Source organism: Salvelinus sp. IW2-2015, linkage group LG4q.1:29 (assembly GCF_002910315.2).
Source record: "Salvelinus sp. IW2-2015 linkage group LG4q.1:29, ASM291031v2, whole genome shotgun sequence".
NCBI classification, from domain to species: domain Eukaryota; kingdom Metazoa; phylum Chordata; class Actinopteri; order Salmoniformes; family Salmonidae; genus Salvelinus; species Salvelinus sp. IW2-2015.
Genome location: NC_036842.1, coordinates 64,733,449 through 64,752,676, shown reverse-complemented (window position 1 = coordinate 64,752,676; position 19,228 = coordinate 64,733,449). Strand labels below are relative to the sequence as shown.

The following is a 19,228-nucleotide window of genomic DNA, read 5'->3' as shown; positions in this document are numbered from 1 at the left end:
TTCAGTTCACAAATCAAAATTCATGACACGCGTGCACTGGGAGCAGACAAAGTAAAAAGAGTTCCGTTACAGTCCGTAGAAACATGTCAACTGAAGTATAGAATCAATCTTTAGGATGTTTTTAACATAAATCTTCAATAATGTTTCAACCGGAGAATTCCTTTGTCTTCAGAATGCGATGGAATGCAGGTCGCTCTCACGTGACTGCGCATGTTCAGCTCGTGCCAGACACCTGACTCAAAGAGCTCTCCTTCCCTCATTCTTCACAGTAGAAGCATCAAACAAGGTTCTAAAGACTTTTGACATCTAGTGGAAGCCTTAGGAAGTGCAAAATGACCAATATCTCACTGTATATTGGATAGGCAAACCTACAACCTCAGATTTCCCACTTCCTGGTTGAATTTTTTTCTCAGGTTTTTGCCTGCCATATGAGTTCTGTTATACTCACAGACATCATTCAAACAGTTTTAGAAACTTCAGAGTGTTTTCTATCCAAATCTACTAATAATATGCATATCTTAGCCTCTGAGCCTGAGTAGCAGGCAGTTTACTCTGGGCACCTTTTCATCCAAGCTACTCAATACTGCCACCCAACCATTCTCCTCCCGCTCCTGCTGGCTTTCGCAGATTCTGCAATTACTCTCCTAAAGTTGCTGGTAATAGGCTACATGAGGAGTCKGCAACTTTCTTGTGTRGAATAACCAATTTATTTGACAATTTCTACCAATCTGCTTGCCAGTTATGGTTTTCCTATGCACATTTTCGTGGAACAGTTTMATTTTATTTATAATAATGTCTTCATATCTCAAAATCATTGCCATCCGGTTAATCAAAATGTAATCCAAATCTAAATGAAAATGATACAAACCTGAAAAGTTACGTATATTTTCATTGACAACTATATAAAAATAGCATACATAAAGCCAACAAATAAAAACTGCACTCCTCAGTAAAAGCACATGACAGCATGCTTGGAGGTTGCCAAAAGGCACCTAAAAGACTCTAAGACCATGAGAAACATTCTCTGGTCTGATGAAACCAAGATAGAACACTTTGGCCTGAATGCCAAGCGTCATGTCTGGAGGAAACGTAATGGAGGGAAAGGGCAAGAGAGTAGAGAAAAGAGAGAAGAAACCGAGAAAATGGAAAGGTGTTTGAAAACTGTTCTTCACAGAAATAAGATAGCCTGCCACAAGTGTCAAAAACAATTCAACGACTTAATAAACTAATTGGTCACAATGATGGTACGTTTGTCTAGATACCTTCCTTCCTCAGCTGTCCAGAACCTCCACTTCCACACATCCCTCACCCTCGGGTTTCCAGACGAGGCGTAAAAGCTGCTGGTGGCACCTTAATTGGGGCGGACAGGCTCAGTAATGTATCTCTCTTTCTCACACACACCTCTTTGGAGTCGTCCGGTGGCAAGTTGATGAGCTGCAGCTAGAACAGGAAGTCTTGTTCCTCCAGGGTGCTGACCATGCTGGGTGACAGGCCACACTCTATCCTGCAGAACAATGCCATGGCAACCTCTGGTGGCTGGGAGGATAGACAAGATATGACATCACGGATGTGAGGAAGACAAGTTAGATGTACTAGCGAAGACACTATAGGCCATTTCACACTGTATTGTTCTTAGCCCCAGGCTAGCTTATCCTGTGTTCATACAGTATTTGGTCACCCTGGGCAAAGCTTTAGCCCTGGGCTAAGGATTCACACTTGTATTCCAAAGCTCCCGGCTAACGGGCAAACACATACGACCAACATTMCATCTCTGCAGCGCGATCAATGTTAGAAGCCAGGGGTTCCCAAAATTTTTTGGACCACGACCCCATTTTGATATCTGAAAATKATTGCGACCCCCAACAATGTGCATTTTTTCAATTAACAGCCAGTGTTAACTTTTTTTATGTGGGGCTATGACAGTCATTTGCAAATTTGTCTGACATAATGTATTTTATCTCACCATCCCTAATAAGATGGGTGTGCTTGATGCATGTCGCGTTAGAGCTTCTCAAAGTCAGGGGGCGTGGTCGACAGTGCACACCTCATCTCTGCTRTCACATCCAACCTGGATCGATATTTGGTTTTAATGCAGACGAGAGCACTGAATCCAGCTTCACACAGATATGAGCTGGCAAAGGGTACCATGAGTTTTATGGTGATTTCAAGACTACTAGTAACTCAGAAAAAAAYGAGGTCACATCATGACGTCAGTGATCTTCAGGTCGGAAAGTCGGAGCTCTAGAAAAAGGCCAGTTCCCAAGTTGGATGACCGTTCAAAATGATTTTTCAGTCTGAGCTCGTTTTTTCCAAGTTCCCAGTTGTCTTGAACGCTCTGAAGAAGGAGTTCCCAGTTTTGAACGCTACATTACTGCTCAGAGAGAGACAGCAGGGTATTCCCTTTGAGTCAGGAACCAAAACTCCTCCATAGTGACCCGTGAATGTATTGTCTGCAGAATTAGGTCACATGACAGCTCAATCAGCTGTTTGATTTCACTTACCGGCATGTCAACTGAGCCAGGATCGTGCCTTATGTGTGGACACCAACTTATAATGTAGGGTACTAACATTGTCCAGTCAACACAATGCACAAATAAAAGTTACTCCCCTCAGCCCACACACACACACAGTCGTACCACACGTTGTCAACAAGCATCACATATCCATCTGGCATCATGGGCAGGTAGGAGGAGTTGAAGTTTGGCAGAATCCTCACATCCTTCAGTCACCTCCTCCAGAGAACACTCATTTAATACTGAGAAAGGGGGGAGGAGGAGAGGGGGAAAGAAAAGGGTTGAAATGGGAATAGGTGGATACGGAGAGAGGAGAAATATGGTCAGGAGGCAGCAGTTTAAGTAACATCAATCTAATCCATCTATCTAATCCAATTATTGCGTCAGTGGAACTAGTATTGACTCTCAAATGAGTTGTCAGTACTGGCCATCTGGCCCTCATACCTTTGAGCACAGTGAGATGCTTCCCAGAGACAGTCATCTGCTTACAGCGAACAGTAGGGGGCGGTAGCACTGTTAGAGTGGTGCTAACTGAGGAGGAGAGAGGGGGTGCTGAGTTAAATTTGAGATGCTTTAAGTCAATAAACATAGATAACTGATTCATAAATGTATCACTAGCCACTTTAAACAATGCCACTTTATATAATGTTTACATACCCTACATTACTCATCTCATATGTATATACTGTACTCTATACCATCTACTGCATCTTGCCTATGCCGTTCGGCCATCACTCATTCATATATTTTTATGTACATATTCTTATTCATTCCTTTACACTTGTGTGTATAAGGTAGTTGTTGTGGAATTGTTAGGTTAGATTACTTGTTAGATATTACTGCATGGTCGGAACTAGAAGCAMRAGCATTTCGCTACACTCGCATTAACATCTGCTAACCATGTGTATGTGACAAATAAAATTTGATTTGATATCCATAGCTAATATGACCAAAGAGAGTGTAGCATGGCTTTGTCAGTGATGCGGTGTTGACAAGTGTGTGTGTGTGTGTGTGTGTGTTTGTGTGTGTGTGTGTACCCTGTGCTTTGAAGGTGTTAATTTTTTACATTTGCTTCCTCTTGGTGCCCTCCATGGGCCTGGGCCCAGGGGCTTCAGCCCTGGTAAGCCCCTGCATTAATCTGGCACTGGACATATAGAAAATAAATACACAGATAAATAGATTCCTAGGACACCAAAGTTACACAACCAACACACACAACAGGTGAACAAGGAAATGTTATGTAAAATGTAACAAATTAAAACTTTCTTTTTACATTTTGGTACTAAACAAACAGAGTTGTGMTGACGGTTCGTCATCTTGCCCAGAAAAAGTCTAGTTCATCTWGCTAGCTGTGTAGCTCACATGTTAACACAATCCCTTCGTCAGAAGAGCACYGTTTATAAACAGTTGTGACGATTGTCTAAATGATCCACGTAGTTACGGCCCCATTGTATAATCGCTTGTTAGTATACATTTTTCTTACCTATTGAGTGAGTTAACTAGGCATTGCTGTGGCCAAGTGTTGTGGCAACTGTCTCACGCAACGGCCCGCAGGAGCCCGGGGTTCAATTCTCCGACAGTGGTACAACTTCCCCGCCCTATAATGTTTCGCTCAAGATGCACGGAGCCTGTATTCTCCTGTTTTGCGCCTACTACCCCGGTCCGAGGTCTTTCAGAAAAATCATTAGRCATATCATGGTCATGTTCAGGGCACATAACATAAAACACTTTAAAATGTTTTGTGKTTCTTATTGGGCAATCTTCAGGTTGTCCCTCCCAGTTTCGACTTGTTTTGTTTCCAGTGTATATCACCCAGATGAACGTCTTCAAAGTCAAAGACACCAAAACATGCAATAGTAGCCAAAATTGTAATCATATTCAGTTGTGGTTTTGTTTGTAGGTTACACCTCAATATCAAAGCAACCTGAAAGGCTTCGGAACTGGCCAATTTAATTCCAGTCCACTCAACCTTKTCTGTATCCATGCCTGTCACACTGGTGTTCTATTCCCCGACGGAGAGGCCAGACTTTTGCCCTTCCTTACTAGCGTTTAACCATTTTATATATTTWAAAAATGGTCATACTTACAATATGTTCAATTTTTATAGGGTTTAGTATCCCACCTGACTATTAAGGGTAGTGGGGTTGTGACCAGAATCATTATGTGTCGCTACTAAAAACAGTTTCCGTAGTGTAGTGGTTATCACGTTCGCCTAACACGCGAAAGGTCCCCGGTTCGAGACCGGGCGGAAACATTTTCTCATKCCGTTAGGTGGATATCAATTAAAACGTCACATTGCGGTCCACATGASGTTTCCACATTTTTATTATTTTATTTTTTGTATTTATTTAAATAGGCAAGTCAGTTAATTTAAGAACACATTTTTATTTACAATGACTGCCTACCAAAAGGCAAAAGGCCTCCTGCGGGGAAGGGGCCTGGGATTTAAAAAAGAAATACAATATATATATATGGGACAAAAAACACATCAAAACAAGAGAGACACACAACACTACATAAAGAGAGACCTAAGACAACAACTTGACAAGGCAGCAACACATGACAACACAGCATGACAACAACATGTTAGCAACTCAACATGGTAGCAGCACAAAAACATGGTACAAACATTATTGGGAAAAGTCAACAGCACAAAGGTCAAGAAGGTAGAGACAACAATACATCATACAAAGCAGCCACAACTGTCAGTAAGAGTGCCCATGCTTGAGTTTYTGAATGAAGAGATTGAGATAAAACTGTCCAGTTTGAGTGTTTGTTGCAGCTCATTCCAGTCTAGCTGCAGTGAACTAAAAAGAGGAGCAACCCAGGGATGTGTGCGCTTTGGGGACCTATAACAGAATGTGACTGGCAGAACGGGTGTTGTATGTGGAGAATGAGGGCTGCAGTAGATATCTCAGATAGGGGGAGTGAGGCCTAAGAGGGTTTTATAAATAAGCATCAACCAGTGGGTCTTGCAATGGGTATACAGAGATGACCAGTTTACAGAAGAGTATAGAGTGCAGTGACGCGTCCTATAAGGAGCATTGGTAGCAAATTTGATGGCCGAATGGTAAAGAACATCTAGCCGCTAGAGAGCACCCTTACCTGCAGATCTATAAATTATGTCTCCGTAATCTAGCATGGGTGGAGGAATGGTCATCTGAATCAAAGTTAGTTTGGCAGCTGGGGTGAAAGAGGAGCGATTACGATAGAGGAAACCAAGTCTAGATTTAACTTTAGCCTGCAGCTTTGATTATGTGCTGAGAGAAGGACAGTGCACCGTCTAGCCATAACTCCCAAGTACTTGTAAGCGGTGACTACCTCAAAGCTCTAAACCCTCAGAGGTAGTAATAACACCTGTGGGAAGAGGGGCATTCTTCTTACCAAACCACATCAAATCAAATCAAATAGTTTATTTTATATAGCCCTTCGTACATCAGCTAATATCTCGAAGTGCTGTACAGAAACCCAGCCTAAAACCCCAAAACAGCAAGCAATGCAGGTGTAGAAGCGCGCGGCTAGGAAAAACTCCCTAGAAAGGCCAAAACCTAGGAAGAAACCTAGAGAGGAACCAGGCTATGAGGGGTGGCCAGTCCTCTTCTGGCTGTGCCGGGTGGAGATTATAACAGAACATGGCCAAAGATGTTCAAATGTTCATAATGACCAGCATGGTCAAATAATAATTCAGGAGTAAATGCTCAGTTTGGCTTTTCATAGCGACTATTAAAGAAGTATCCTCTAGGACGAGTTCCTAGGAGTTGAAAACAGCAGCGTCTGGGACAGGTAGCACGTCCGGTGGAGCAGGTCAGGGTTCCATAAGCCTGCAGGACAGAAACAGTATAAACTGGATCAGCAGCAAGGACTAGGCTGGTGGATGGGGACAGCAAGGAGTCATCATGCCCGGTAGTCCCTGACGCATGGGTCCTAATGGCTCAGGTCGCTCGAAGAGAAGAGAAAGAAGAGAAAAGGAGAGAATTAAGAGAGGAGCATACTTAAATTCAACACAGGAACAACCGATAAGACAGGAGAAATTACTCCAGATATAGCCAAAACTGACCCTAGCCCCCAACACCACTAAACTAACTGTCAGCATAAATAACTGGAGGCGAGACAGGAGGGGTGCAGGAGACACTGTGGCCCCCATCCGAAGATACCCCCGGAACAGGGCCAAACCAAGGAAGGAATATAACGCCCACCCCACTTTGGCCCAAAGCACAGCCCCCACACCACCAGAGGGATATCTTCAACCACCAACTTTACCATCCTTGAGACAAGGCCCGAATAATAGCCACAAAGAATCTCCACCACGAGCACAAACCAAGGGGGGCGTCCAACCCAGACGGAAGATCAACCTCAATTAACTCAACCCACTTCAGTGACGCACCCCTCCTAAGGGACGGCAATGAAAGAGCAACCAGTAAGCCAGTGACTCAGCCCTGTAATAGGGTTTAGAGGCAGAGAATCCCAGTGGAGAGAGGGGAACCGGCCCCAGGCAGAAGACAGCAAAGGGCGGTTCGTTGCTCCCCAGAGCCTTTCCGTTCAACCTTCACACTCCTTGGGCCAGACTAACACTCAATCATATGACCTACTGAAGGAGTAAGTCTTCAGTAAAGACTTAAAGGTTGAGAACCGAGTCTGCGTCTCTCCATGGTAGGCAGACTATTCCCATAAAAACTGGAGATCTATAGGAGAAAAGCCCTGCCTCCACGCTGTTTGCTTAGAAATTCAGGACAATTAGGAGGCTGCGTCTTGTGACCGTAGCGTACGTGTAGGTAATGTACGGCAGGACCAACTCGGAAAGATAGGGTAGGAGCAAAGCCCATGTAACGCTTTATAGGTTAACAGTAAAAACTTTGAAAATCAAGCCTTGCCTTTAACAGGAAGCCAAGTGGTAGGGAAGCTTAGCAACTGGAGTTACATATTGATCAAATTTCTTGGTTTGTCGTCATGAATTCTTAAGCAGCCGTATTTAGCACTAAACTGAAGTTTATTAGTGCTTTATCCGGTAGCCGGAAAGTAGAGCATTGCAGTAGTCTAACTGAAGTAACAAGCATGGATTAATTTTTCTGGCATCCATTTTTGGACAGAAAATTTTCAGATTTTTGCAATGTTCGTAGATGGAAAAAAGCTGTCCTTGAAACAGGTCTTGATATGTTTCGTCAAAAGAGAAGATCAGGGTCCAGAGTAAATGCCGAGGTCCTTCACAGTTTTATTTTTTGAGACGACTTTACAACCATCAAGATCAATTGTTCAGATTTAACAGAATATCTCTTTGGTTTCTTGGGAAGCCTAGAACAAGGCCATCTCTGTTTTTGTCTGAGTTTAAAAAGTTAAGAAAGTTTTCAGCCATCCACTTCCTTATGTCTTGAAACAGGCTTCTAGCGAGGCAATTTGGGCTTCACCATGGTTTTCAATTGAAATGGTACAGCTTGTGTGTATCCGCATAGCAGCTGAAAGGTAACATTATGTTTTCGAATTGACATCCCGCAAGAGTTGTAAAATAATATAGTTGGAAAAGCAATAGTGGTCCTAAACGGAACCTTGCAGGAACACCGAATATGTACAGTTGAATTTGTCAGAGGAAAACATTCAGCAGAGACAAAACTGATATCTTCCGACAGATAAGATCTAATAACCAGGCCAGAATTGTCCGTGTAAGACCAATTTGGGTTTCAGTCCTCTCCAAAAAATGTGGTGATCGATGGTATCAAAGGCAGCACTAACGGTCTAGTAGCACGAGGACAGATGCAAGAGCTCGGTCTGACGCCATTAAAAGGGTCATTTACCACCTTCACAAGTGCAGTCTAGTGCTATGATGGGGTCTAAAAAACCAGACTGAAGCATTTCGTATACATTGTTTGTCTTCAGGAAGGCAGTGAGTTGCTGAGCAACAGCTTTTTTCTAAAGATTTTGAGAGGAAATCGGAAGATTCGATATAGGCCGAAGTTTATTATATTTTGCTGGGTCAAGGGTTTGGCTTTTTCAAGAGAGGCTTTATTACTGCCACTTTTTTTCAGTGAAGGTTTGGTACAACCATCCGGTGGATACGAGAGCCGTTTATTATGTTCAACATAGGAGGGCCAGCACATGAAGCAGCTCTTTCAGTAAGTTTAGTTGGAATAGGATCCAGTATGGCAGCTTGAAGGTTTTAGAGGCCATGATTATTTTTCATCATTGTGGTCAAGAGATATAGTACTAAACACTTAAGTGTCTCTCTGATCTAGGTCCCTGGCATGATTGTGCAGACTCAAGACAGCTAAGCTTTGGAGGATAACGCAGATTTAAAGGGAGTCCCGTAATTTGCTTTTCTAATGATCATGATCTTTTTCCTCAAAAGAAGTTCCATGAATTTATTACTGCTGAAGTGAAAGCCATCCCTCAACCTTGTGGAATGCTGATTTTTAGTAGCTTTCGCAACAGTATCAAAAATAAATTTTGGATTGTTCTTATTTTCCTCAATTAAGTTGGAAAAGTAGGATGATCGAGCAGCAGTGAGGCTCTTGATAGCTGGCACGGTTACTGTCTTCCAAGACTAGTCGGAAAGACTTCCCCAGTTTGGTGGTGGCGGCCATTTCCGTTCCAATTTTCGGAAGCTTGCTTCAGAGCTCGGGTATTTTCTGTAATACCAGGGAGCTAAAGTTTCTTATGACAAAATGTTTTGTTTTTAGGGGTGCAACTGCATCTAGGGTATTGCCGCAAGGTTAAATTGAGTTCCTCAAGTTAAGGTGGTTTAGACTGATTTTTGTCCTCTGACGTCCCTTGGGTAAGAAAGAAAGGAGTCTGGAAGGGCATCCAAGAAAATCTTTGTGGTTGCTCTGAAGAAATTTAATAGCACGACTTTTGACTGCTCCCTTGGTTGGGTCTGAGCAGATTAGTTTGTTGCGCATTGCAAAACGTAATAAAATTGGTGGTCCGAATAGTCCAGGATTTATGAGGAAAAACATTAAGATCCACAACCAATTTATTCCATGGGACAAAACCTAGGTTCAGAGTATGACTGTGGCAGTGAGTAGGGGTCCAGAGACATGTTGGGACAAAACCCACTGGTCGATGATGGCTCCAAAAGCCTTTTGGAGTGGGTCTGTGGACTTTTTCATATGAACAATATTAAAATCACCAAAAAAAATTAGAAATATTATCTGCTATGAACTACAAGTCCGATAGGAATTACAGGGAACTCAGTGAGGAGACGCTGTAAATATGGCCCAGGTGGCCTGTCAACAGTAGCTATAAAAAGTGATTGAGTAGGCTGCATGATTTCATGGCTAGAGCTCAAAGACGAAAACGTCATTTTTCTTTTTGTAAATTGAAATTTGCTATCGTAAATGTTAGCAAACAACCTCCGCCTTTTGCTGGAAAAGATGCACGGGGGATATGGTCCACTAGTGTAACCAGGAGCGTGAGGCCTCATTTTAACAACAGTAATATCATCAGGCTTAAGCCATGTTTCAGTCAGGCCAATACATCAAAGATTATGATCAGTGATAGTTATTTTGGGACCTATAAAACATGCCTTTGAAGAAGGGGGATCTAACATTAAGTAGCCCTATTTTGAGATGTGAGGTTCACGATCTCTTTCAATATGGCAGGAATGGAGGAGGTCTTTATCCTAGTGAGATTTTGCTAAGGCGAACACCGCCATGTTTAGTTTTGCCCCAACCTAGGTCGAGCAACAGACACAGTCTCAATGGGGATAGCTGAGACTGAACTCAGCTGACTATGCTAGTGGCAGACTCCACTAAGCTGTGCAGGTTGGGCTAAACAGCCTGCTGCTGGCTCTGCACTCCTATTTCAATTGCTGGAGCTAGAGAGTTAGAGCCTGTCTATTGTTGGTAGATAAGATGAGAGCCATCCCTCCAGCTAGGATGGCGGTCCGTCATCTCCTCAGCAGTGCCACGGCTTGGTCCTGTTTGTGGGTGAGTCCCAGAAAGAGGGCCATTATCTACAAATTCTATCATTTGGAGGGGCAGAAAACAGTTTTCAACCAGCGATTGAGTTGTGAGACTCTGCTGTAGAGCTTCATCACTCCCCCTAACTGGGAGGGGGCCAGAGACAATTACTCGATGGCCGACACATCTTCTCTAGCTGATTACATGCTGAAGCTATGTTGCGCTTGGTGACCTCTGACTGTTTCATCCTAACATCGTTGGTACCGACTGTGGATAACAATATCTCTATACTCTCTACACTCGCCAGTTTTAGCTTTAGCCCAGCACCATCTTCAGCTAGCCTTAAAGTCGGTAGCCCTGCCCCTGGGTAAACAGTAATGTGATCGCTGGGTGAATTCGTTTTAAGTCTAATTACTGCGGGTAATGGAGTCGCCAATGACTAGGGTTTTTCAATTTGTCAGAGCTAATGGTGGGAAGCTTCGGCGTCTCAGACCCCGTAACGGGAGGAGTACGAGACAGAGAAGAACTCGGCCTCAGACTCCGACTCGCTACTTAATGGGGAAAACCGGTTGAAAATTTCTGTCGGCTGAATGAGCGACACCAGTTGAGCATTCCTACAGCATTTCCCTCCAGAAGCCATGAGAAAGTTGTCCGGCTGCGGGGACTGTGCGGGGGGATTTATACTACTATCTGTACTTACTGGTGGCACAGACGCTGTTTCATCCTTTCCTACACTGAAATTACCCTTGCCTAACGATTGCGTCTGAAACTGGGCTTGCAGCACAGCTATCCTCGCCGTAAGGCGATCGTTCTCCTGTATATTATAAGTACAGCGACTGCAATTAGAAGGCATCATGTTAATGTTACTACTTAGCTTCGGCTGTTGAAGGTGCTGACGAACCATGTCCAGATAAAGCGTCCGGAGTGAAAAAGTTGAATGAGGGAAAAAAGTTGTGAGGGAAAAACTAAAAATATAAACGGTAATTAAAAAGTAAAAACCGTAAAGTTGTCAGCTAGCAAAGTAAGGTTGGCAACAAAACGCACAGCAACACGTCTGCAAGTTCAAGAGGAAGTGACGTCAGAAGAAAATGTGAATGTTGTGAAAACATGACCTTTGTTTTGGAGGTGTTCAGAACAAGGTTAAGGGTAGAGAAAGCTTGTTGGACACTAAGAAAGCCCTGTTGTAGAGCATTTAACACAATATCCGGGGAGGGGCCAGCTGAGTATAAGACTGTATCATCTGCATATAAATGGATGAGAGAGCTTCCTACTGCCTGAGCTATGTTGTTGGTGTAAATTGAGAAGAGCGTGGGGCCTAGGATTGAGCCTTGGGGTACTCCCTAGGTGTCAGGCAGTGGCTGAGACAGCAGATTTTATACACTGCATTTAGCTCTATCAAAGTTATACAGCAAGTAACTGCATGTTTTTCATGATCAGTAAACATCAATAATGTATTTGGGTTAATGACGTATAAGGTTTTCAAAAGTGAAAACATTTGAAAAGGGAAAACTATTTAATTTGAGATACGTTTAATGTACCCTTGAGTGCACATTCACATTCAGAGCTTGTCGCAAAACACGTTTTTTTATGCTATTGTTAAATTGACCTCCTAAAAAGTCATTCGGTGCCACCATGAAATAAAAATATATATAAATTATACTGTATCTTTGTTTTTTCACTTTTCACTGGACCACCCCTCATTTTGAATGACTGTCAACTACAACTTCTGTTAAATAAATGAGAAAACCATAACATTTTACAGAAATKAATTTTTCTCTTATAGACTGAGCTTCTTTCTGGATTTTTTAAACAATAACATATTTGAATAGTTTTTTAAACATTAATAACACTAGTTATACCGAATGATCATTGCCGGTCACACCGCATGAGTATTTTGTTATGGTGTAATTTTTTGGKCAGATCTCTCTCTATTTCCCTCTTAATCAAACACACACACATAACAAGTAAACATGGTTTCTTATTCAACAACAATGATGCCTTTAATGCTTAGTGAAATATCACAAAGGTGACTCAAATGAGTATCACACAGAAACATTTAATCATGAACATGACAATGAACTTCTAAAAACAGGATTAAAATGGTGCTTTATGATGATTTTTTCAAACAATGTTAAAAATAGTGTTAAGAATCATTGTAATAAATGTATATTAAAGATACTGAAATACAGTAATTCAACATTCAAACATTAAAATATAAAATGCATAAAAAAGTGTTATTCTACATTACAATATTAAGAAAAAGTTAAATGTTTGCGCAATATCTTCTAAAAACATACATTGCGTGGACAATAAAGTTTTTATATTTCTAATATTAAAACATAAACAGATGTGATTAAGTTTGTGCAGAACAGTGCAAGATTAAAAATGAGAATTAAAAAAGTTTGTGTAAACAATTCATAAGATTCAAACATTAAAGACAAAGAAATTATARCTTTGTAGCAAAGGTTGTAACACTAACTCATTGAAGTTGAAAATAATAAAACTTGCATTCTTAAAACAGTGTGTTTGATGTTGTTGCACTAGTGTGACATGAAAGCAGCCCAGTCTGTGTCAGACAGCCGAGATGCTCTTGAGCTGAAGGGCTCGGGCTCACTGATCATTGAATTCACATCTCCTTCATATAGTAGAAGGTAATGTCTGGCACAGGGGGCCAGACAAAAACATTCCTCACTCCATGCTCCTGCATACAAGTGATTTGCACTTCCTCCCAATCACCTTCAGCACCTGGCCTACAAAGGGGCGGTCTTCATAGCTGACAATGACAAAACTGCCTAGACTTTCAGCGTTGACTTGGCCAAAGCTGCAGCTTCATCTTGCTGTTCATCAGTGATGGTTTTCTCCTTATGTTGTTCTTCATTGAAGTTCACTTCTACAGCACTGAAACAGGTGTTGCTTGGTCTGCTGCAGAAGCAAGACACTTCACTGTGTTTTATTTTCCCTGCCACTGTGGAGGTGACCTCAATCAATCAATAAATCAATAAAACGTATTTATAAAGCMCTTTTCATGGTTCCTTTAACTCCAGCGAAGTTGTTTGGCACAGCTTCACCGCAATTAGTGACATCTGTAATCCAAAATAACTTAATGCTCGATCCACTCTTCTTGAGTAGTTCGAAGAGCTCCTTGGGAGTCTGCACATCCTCCCCCGTTGAATGTGTTTGTCTGCACAACGTTTCACAGCCCCACCCACGCCATCTGGTGCCCCCTTCTCCTGGAATTTTCAGAAAAGTTCCAGTTGATTTGTTTGAAACTGTGAATATACGGCAGAGTGCTGAGTAGGTACATGTTCTCCTTGTTTCTGTATTGGCTGACGGGACCATCACTCATCATGTGGAGTGTCATGATTTGTGGATTCTTGTTCTTGACATCTCTTAGGACAGGCTCCAGGTTAGCCCATACTGCTCTCTTATCATGTCTAAGGGAGACAGATATGGTGGCGTAGGACTGGCTTCCCTCTGATKTGTACACCACAATTGTATGGATTGTAGCCTGCTGTCCACTCCCCCCAAAGTRGAACACCTGGATTTCTGTGGCCAATTTACAACTGAGTCAGCAGTAATCTGTGTCCTGACGATAAAGGCATCTGCAAATTGAGAATGTCAAGAATGTGCAAAGCTGTCATCAAAGCAAAGATTAACACTTTATTGGTTACTACGTGATTCCATATGTGTTATTTCATAGTTTTGATATCTTCACTATTATTCTACGATGTAGAAAATAGTAAAAATAAAGAAAAACCCTTGAATGAATAGTTGTGTCCAAACTTTTGACTGGTACTGTATATATAGATAGGATAGTAGTTATTTACTTAAACATATTTTCAGTATTAGCTGCTTGATGTGCACTACAATASATAAAATAAACTGACAACTCCTTTATCCTACAAACACTTGTGTTTTTACTTAAAAGGAGATGTGTATATAGATKAATATATAGATTAATAGATAACTTAATACAAAGACAAACATATTGACATCATTCAGTGAAACCGTTTAGTCATATGGTGTAACCGGAATTTCTGGTGACTTGAATGATCATTTTGGTTACACATATGATTTTTCTTACATAAACATGTATTAGAGGCAACTGCTTTTGCACCCATGTGAACACTTGACTTTGACATCAAGTATGTATCTTGAGTATCGAAATAAAATAGACGATTTTCAGATAATCCCCCCCCCCAAAAAAATGTTTTCACCGGTTGCACCGAATGATCAGATTTTTGGGGTAAACCTGACAGGGAGTGGAAATAACCTTTATTCTTCACCAAAGGGAAGCTCACAGGCATCTTCATGATGTCACACGAGTACCATCATGTGATTTGATGCAAAATTGTGACTTTATGACCGTCGCACCGAATGATAATCATGAAGGCTATTTTTCCGAACAAAAGTATTTAAAGTATTTAAAACCTTTCTGCCTAAACTATCTTACCCATACAGACGTATAGTGCAATAGACCCTTAAAAAAAAAGTCAGAATAATCGTTTGACAGTTGTGTTATGATTTTAGATGTTTTATTAACATTTATATAGATTGTATTTGTCTTCGGACAGTATAAAAAATAAAATAAAAAGTATAACTTTTTTCTAAACTTTAGAACACCGAAAGTTAGTTTTTTCAMATTTAACCATTAACTCTTTTAAGACTCAATAAAAGAGAAAGGGCATAGTTACATAACATAACATGTGTATAAATTGGTTGTTGATTTTGGAAAATRTTTAAATCAGACACCAAAATATGCATATCACGTTATTGACCCATTTTCAGATACACAGGGTAGCCTATCCATTTGRCATGTAGCTAGTTTCATCAGAGATTAGGATTTTGGAAAGCGCTTGACGTCAACAAATCCTCCTCCTGATAAATGGTCAGTCGRACTACTGTCATCGCCACTATAGATGGCAAGCAAATATAGCCATCTTGTTTATCCGCTGAAAGTTAGGTTGTTAACTAGCCATATTGATGTGATCTGTTATTAGCTAGCCAATTTGACATGGTTCATCAATCAATGWATCCTATCATGTCTGTCAGCAGCAATCGCGATTAAACACTATTAAAAACAATGTTGAAAAAAGGGCAATGTTTGCTAACTTTGTTAGGTAGGTTACGTTGGGTTGGAGAAAATAGTACATTGGGTCTACTTATTACTATGTTTAGTCAACTGTACAATTTTCTGCCAGTAGCTTGCAGGGTAAACATCAGCTAAAAGTACATCGGCAAATGCGCCCTTCTACTACTTGACTGAGCCCACAAAGGATGGGGAAATGAACCTAAACCACTCATACTTGTCAGTTATAGTTATATATATCACAAAAATATAAAATGTATGGTGGCCAATATTGAAAGATATCACGAGGCTACCCTCACGTGGGCATCTAGTCGCATTTTGTGACCCTTTGACATTGCGAGTAAAAATGTTAATTGGTCGCATCGGTGCAAGCTGCCATTTCCAGCTAGTCACTTCACTAATAGTTTCGTTAAAAATGTAATAGATATAATTCGACTGATCAACAAAATTGTTTCCGCCCGGTTTCGAACCGGGGACCTTTCGCGTGTGAGGCGAACGTGATAACCACTACACTACGGAAACYAGTTATTATAGCTTTGGCCACACACTGTCTTATGCGTCATTGTTGTACATTTACGTGTTTTGTCCTCCAGGATCATGGACCCGCATTTTTGTATCCCATTCCATATATAATGGTTTTATTTGGAGAATGACAAATATAAATTATTTACATACTAAACGCCTTTTACTTTATGCAAATTTAAAAAGTCAACTAATCTGAAAGGAGATAGGTCACTCCTCGTTAGTATAGTGGTCAGTATCCCCGCCTGTCACGCGGGAGACCGGGGTTCAATTCCCCGACGGGGAGGAATTTCTTTTTCCCTAACATCCTTATCATATTACCCACAAGTTGCCCGTTACGCAGTTTGCTAGACCCTTATCACTTTCAATCAATTACCTTTTCTTCTTAGTACTTCATCAATGAAATCTCAGCATTAAAATGTTATTCCTTTAATGAAAATTATGATATTGAGCATCGCCATTTAGTGCTGGAATAAATTCCCTGCAACTACAGGATTAGATGTATAGGTTAACTGTTTATTTCTAATACTACTACTGTTTATTTCTACTACTACTACAATTCTGTTTAAACCAATTGTAAAACATTGCTTACTAATATAATTAAAATTMAATCTAGAATCGGCTTCCTATATCGCAACAAAGCATCCTTCACTCATGCTGCCAAACATACCCTCGTAAAACTGACCATCCTACCGATCCTCGACTTCGGTGATGTCATCTATAATATAGCCTCCAACACTCTACTCAACAAACTGGATGCAGTCTATCACAGTGCCATCCGTTTTGTCACCAWAGCCCCATACACTACCCACCATTGCGAMCAGTATGCTCTCGTTGGTTGGCCCTCGCTTCATACTCGTCGCCAAACCCACTGGCTCTAGGTGATCTACAATTCTCTGCTAGGTAAAGCTCCGCCTTCTCAGCTCACTGGTCACCATAGCAGCACCCACTCGTAGCACGCGCTCCAGCAGGTATATCTCACTGGTCACCCCCAAAGCCAATTCCTCCTTTGGTCGTCTTTCCTTCCAGTTCTCTGCTGCCAATGACTGGAACGAACTGCAAAAATCTCTGAAGCTGGAGACTCCTATCTCCCTCACTAGCTTTACGCGCCAGCTGTCAGAGCAGCTCACAGATCACTGCACCTGTACATAGCCCATCTGTAAACAGCCCATCTATCTACCTACCTCATCCCATACTGTATTTATTTATCTTGCTCCTTTGCACCCCAGTATCTCTACTTGCACATTCATCTTCTGCACATCTACCATTCCAGTGTGTAATTGCTATATTGTAATTACTTCGCCACCATTGCCTATTTATTGCCTTAACTCCCTTATCTTACCTCATTTGCACTYACTGTATATAGACTTTTTGTTTTCTTTTGTTCTTACTGTATTATTGACTATGTTTTGTTTATTCCATGTGTAACTCTGTGTTKTTGTATGTGTCGAATTKCTATGCTTTATCTTGGCCAGGTCGCAGTTGCAAATGCGAACTTGTTCTCAACTAGCCTACCTGGTTAAATAAAGGTTAAATAAATAAATTAAATAAAAAATAATTTGCTTCATACAGGCAGCTAATATATTTACCTTATTTAGTGTACTTACACTGAAGTTACAAAAATACATATATAAAATGTATGGAAGAAGAACTCTTCCTAATTCAGGTGGGGAGATACGTGATGTCAGACTTTCTATTATAAATTGTAATTCCCATTGGTTCTGCCTCTCTGACTGAGCGGTGTCAGAATAATTTTTKGTTATTTGATTGCGAGGGGCCAATCCGTGTTAGTATAGTGGTCAGTATCTCTGTCTGGCCGCGGTAGACCTGGTTTCAATTCTCCTCTTTCCTTTGTTGTTATGGAGTTTGTCATCCACTGTGCTGTATTTGGATTCATGATTTGCAATGTAGTAGTGGCAGCACTATGAATGACAATTGGCACAGTTTTATATCTCCAATATACACTGTAAAAATATTTCTTTTGTAACTAGTTCCACAGCCTTGTCGCGTGAAATTCACATTTTGAGTTGGCCAAAACTTTGTTCTGACTCAATGAGACAAGTTGGGGAGAAGTTAATTTAACTTAGAATGAATTATAAAAAATGTGTTCATATGGAAATTATTTTGATATTGATATATGTTGTAAAATTGTTTTGTTAAAGGATAATACATTTTTTTACAACAAAATCTCAATTTTTCCTTCCAAACTTTATCCACAACGTTATATTGTAGTGATGGGGAATAAAATGTATAGTTACATATCGGGAGATAATTTTTGAAGCTATATTGAATCCAAGACCGGMCCCACCCATTAGGCAGATTGATGCGGGCGGCTGACCAAGACGCACCTCCAACATATAAAAACTCACAGACTAATTCTGCCCTAAAACAATAACAATTTCTCTCAACCAGTGRCATATTGGCTTTTTATGTGAGTGCTGAAGCCGCCCTGTGATAACCAGTGCCCACTATGTCAAAGGCAGGGGCGCAAAATATTGCCAATTCCCAGCGCGCCTCTCCAGGGTGCTGTTGAAAAAACTCATTGCTATGGCGCTCCAGAATTATCTAACAAATCATGTAGCAGATCTAGCCTATGGTAGAAAGACAATGTAGCCTTTTCTGTAGCCTACAGGCTGGAGATAAAATTACACATTTTACATCGTGCAAGTTTCTCAGATCAAATAGCCTAACCTAAATGGCGCCCAATCAAATAAAAAACGGGCTGACATGTTAACAAACACCATATCCTAAAAACAGGACAGGTCAAAGTAAAATTGACTATATGCAATGGACAATCAGGCTACTCACAACTGCTGTCCAGGAGTTTCAACCGTGGGCTAAATTGACGTGATCAGAGGCTTCAAGTTTGTATTCATACATTTTTKATGAGCTGATCATAGCGAAAAAKAAAATACTTCTGCATTTCCCGCTGTGTAAACACATTGATTCTCATTCCAAATAGACAGATAAAGTTGGACGTAGCTGATATTCATAGCTTAACAGGAAACTTCACCGCTATACACTCTGAGGTGTTGTTCAAGTCTCCCTACATAATTATGAGTGATGAGAGGGTGTTTCACTCCACTCCACTTCAATGGCTGTGAGAAGTTGCTTGATATTGGCGGGAACTGGAACACGCTGTTGTACACGTCTATCCAGAGCTTCTCAAACATGCTTAATGGGTGACATGTCTGAGTATGCAGACCATGGAAAAA

At 41.1% G+C, this 19,228-nt stretch overlaps 3 non-coding genes across 3 annotated transcripts; 2 read left to right on the top strand and 1 right to left on the bottom strand.

Annotated features, from left to right (window-relative positions):
* Positions 1 to 4,694: 4,694 nt before the first annotated feature.
* trnav-aac (transfer RNA valine (anticodon AAC)) lies at positions 4,695 to 4,767 on the top strand. The gene has a single exon. It is a non-coding gene; the product is annotated as a tRNA-Val (tRNA).
* Positions 4,768 to 15,940: 11,173 nt separating this feature from the next.
* Positions 15,941 to 16,013, bottom strand: trnav-cac (transfer RNA valine (anticodon CAC)). Its single transcript has one exon. It is a non-coding gene; the product is annotated as a tRNA-Val (tRNA).
* Positions 16,014 to 16,227: 214 nt separating this feature from the next.
* Positions 16,228 to 16,299, top strand: trnad-guc (transfer RNA aspartic acid (anticodon GUC)). The gene has a single exon. It is a non-coding gene; the product is annotated as a tRNA-Asp (tRNA).
* The last annotated feature ends 2,929 nt before the right edge of the window (positions 16,300 to 19,228 follow it).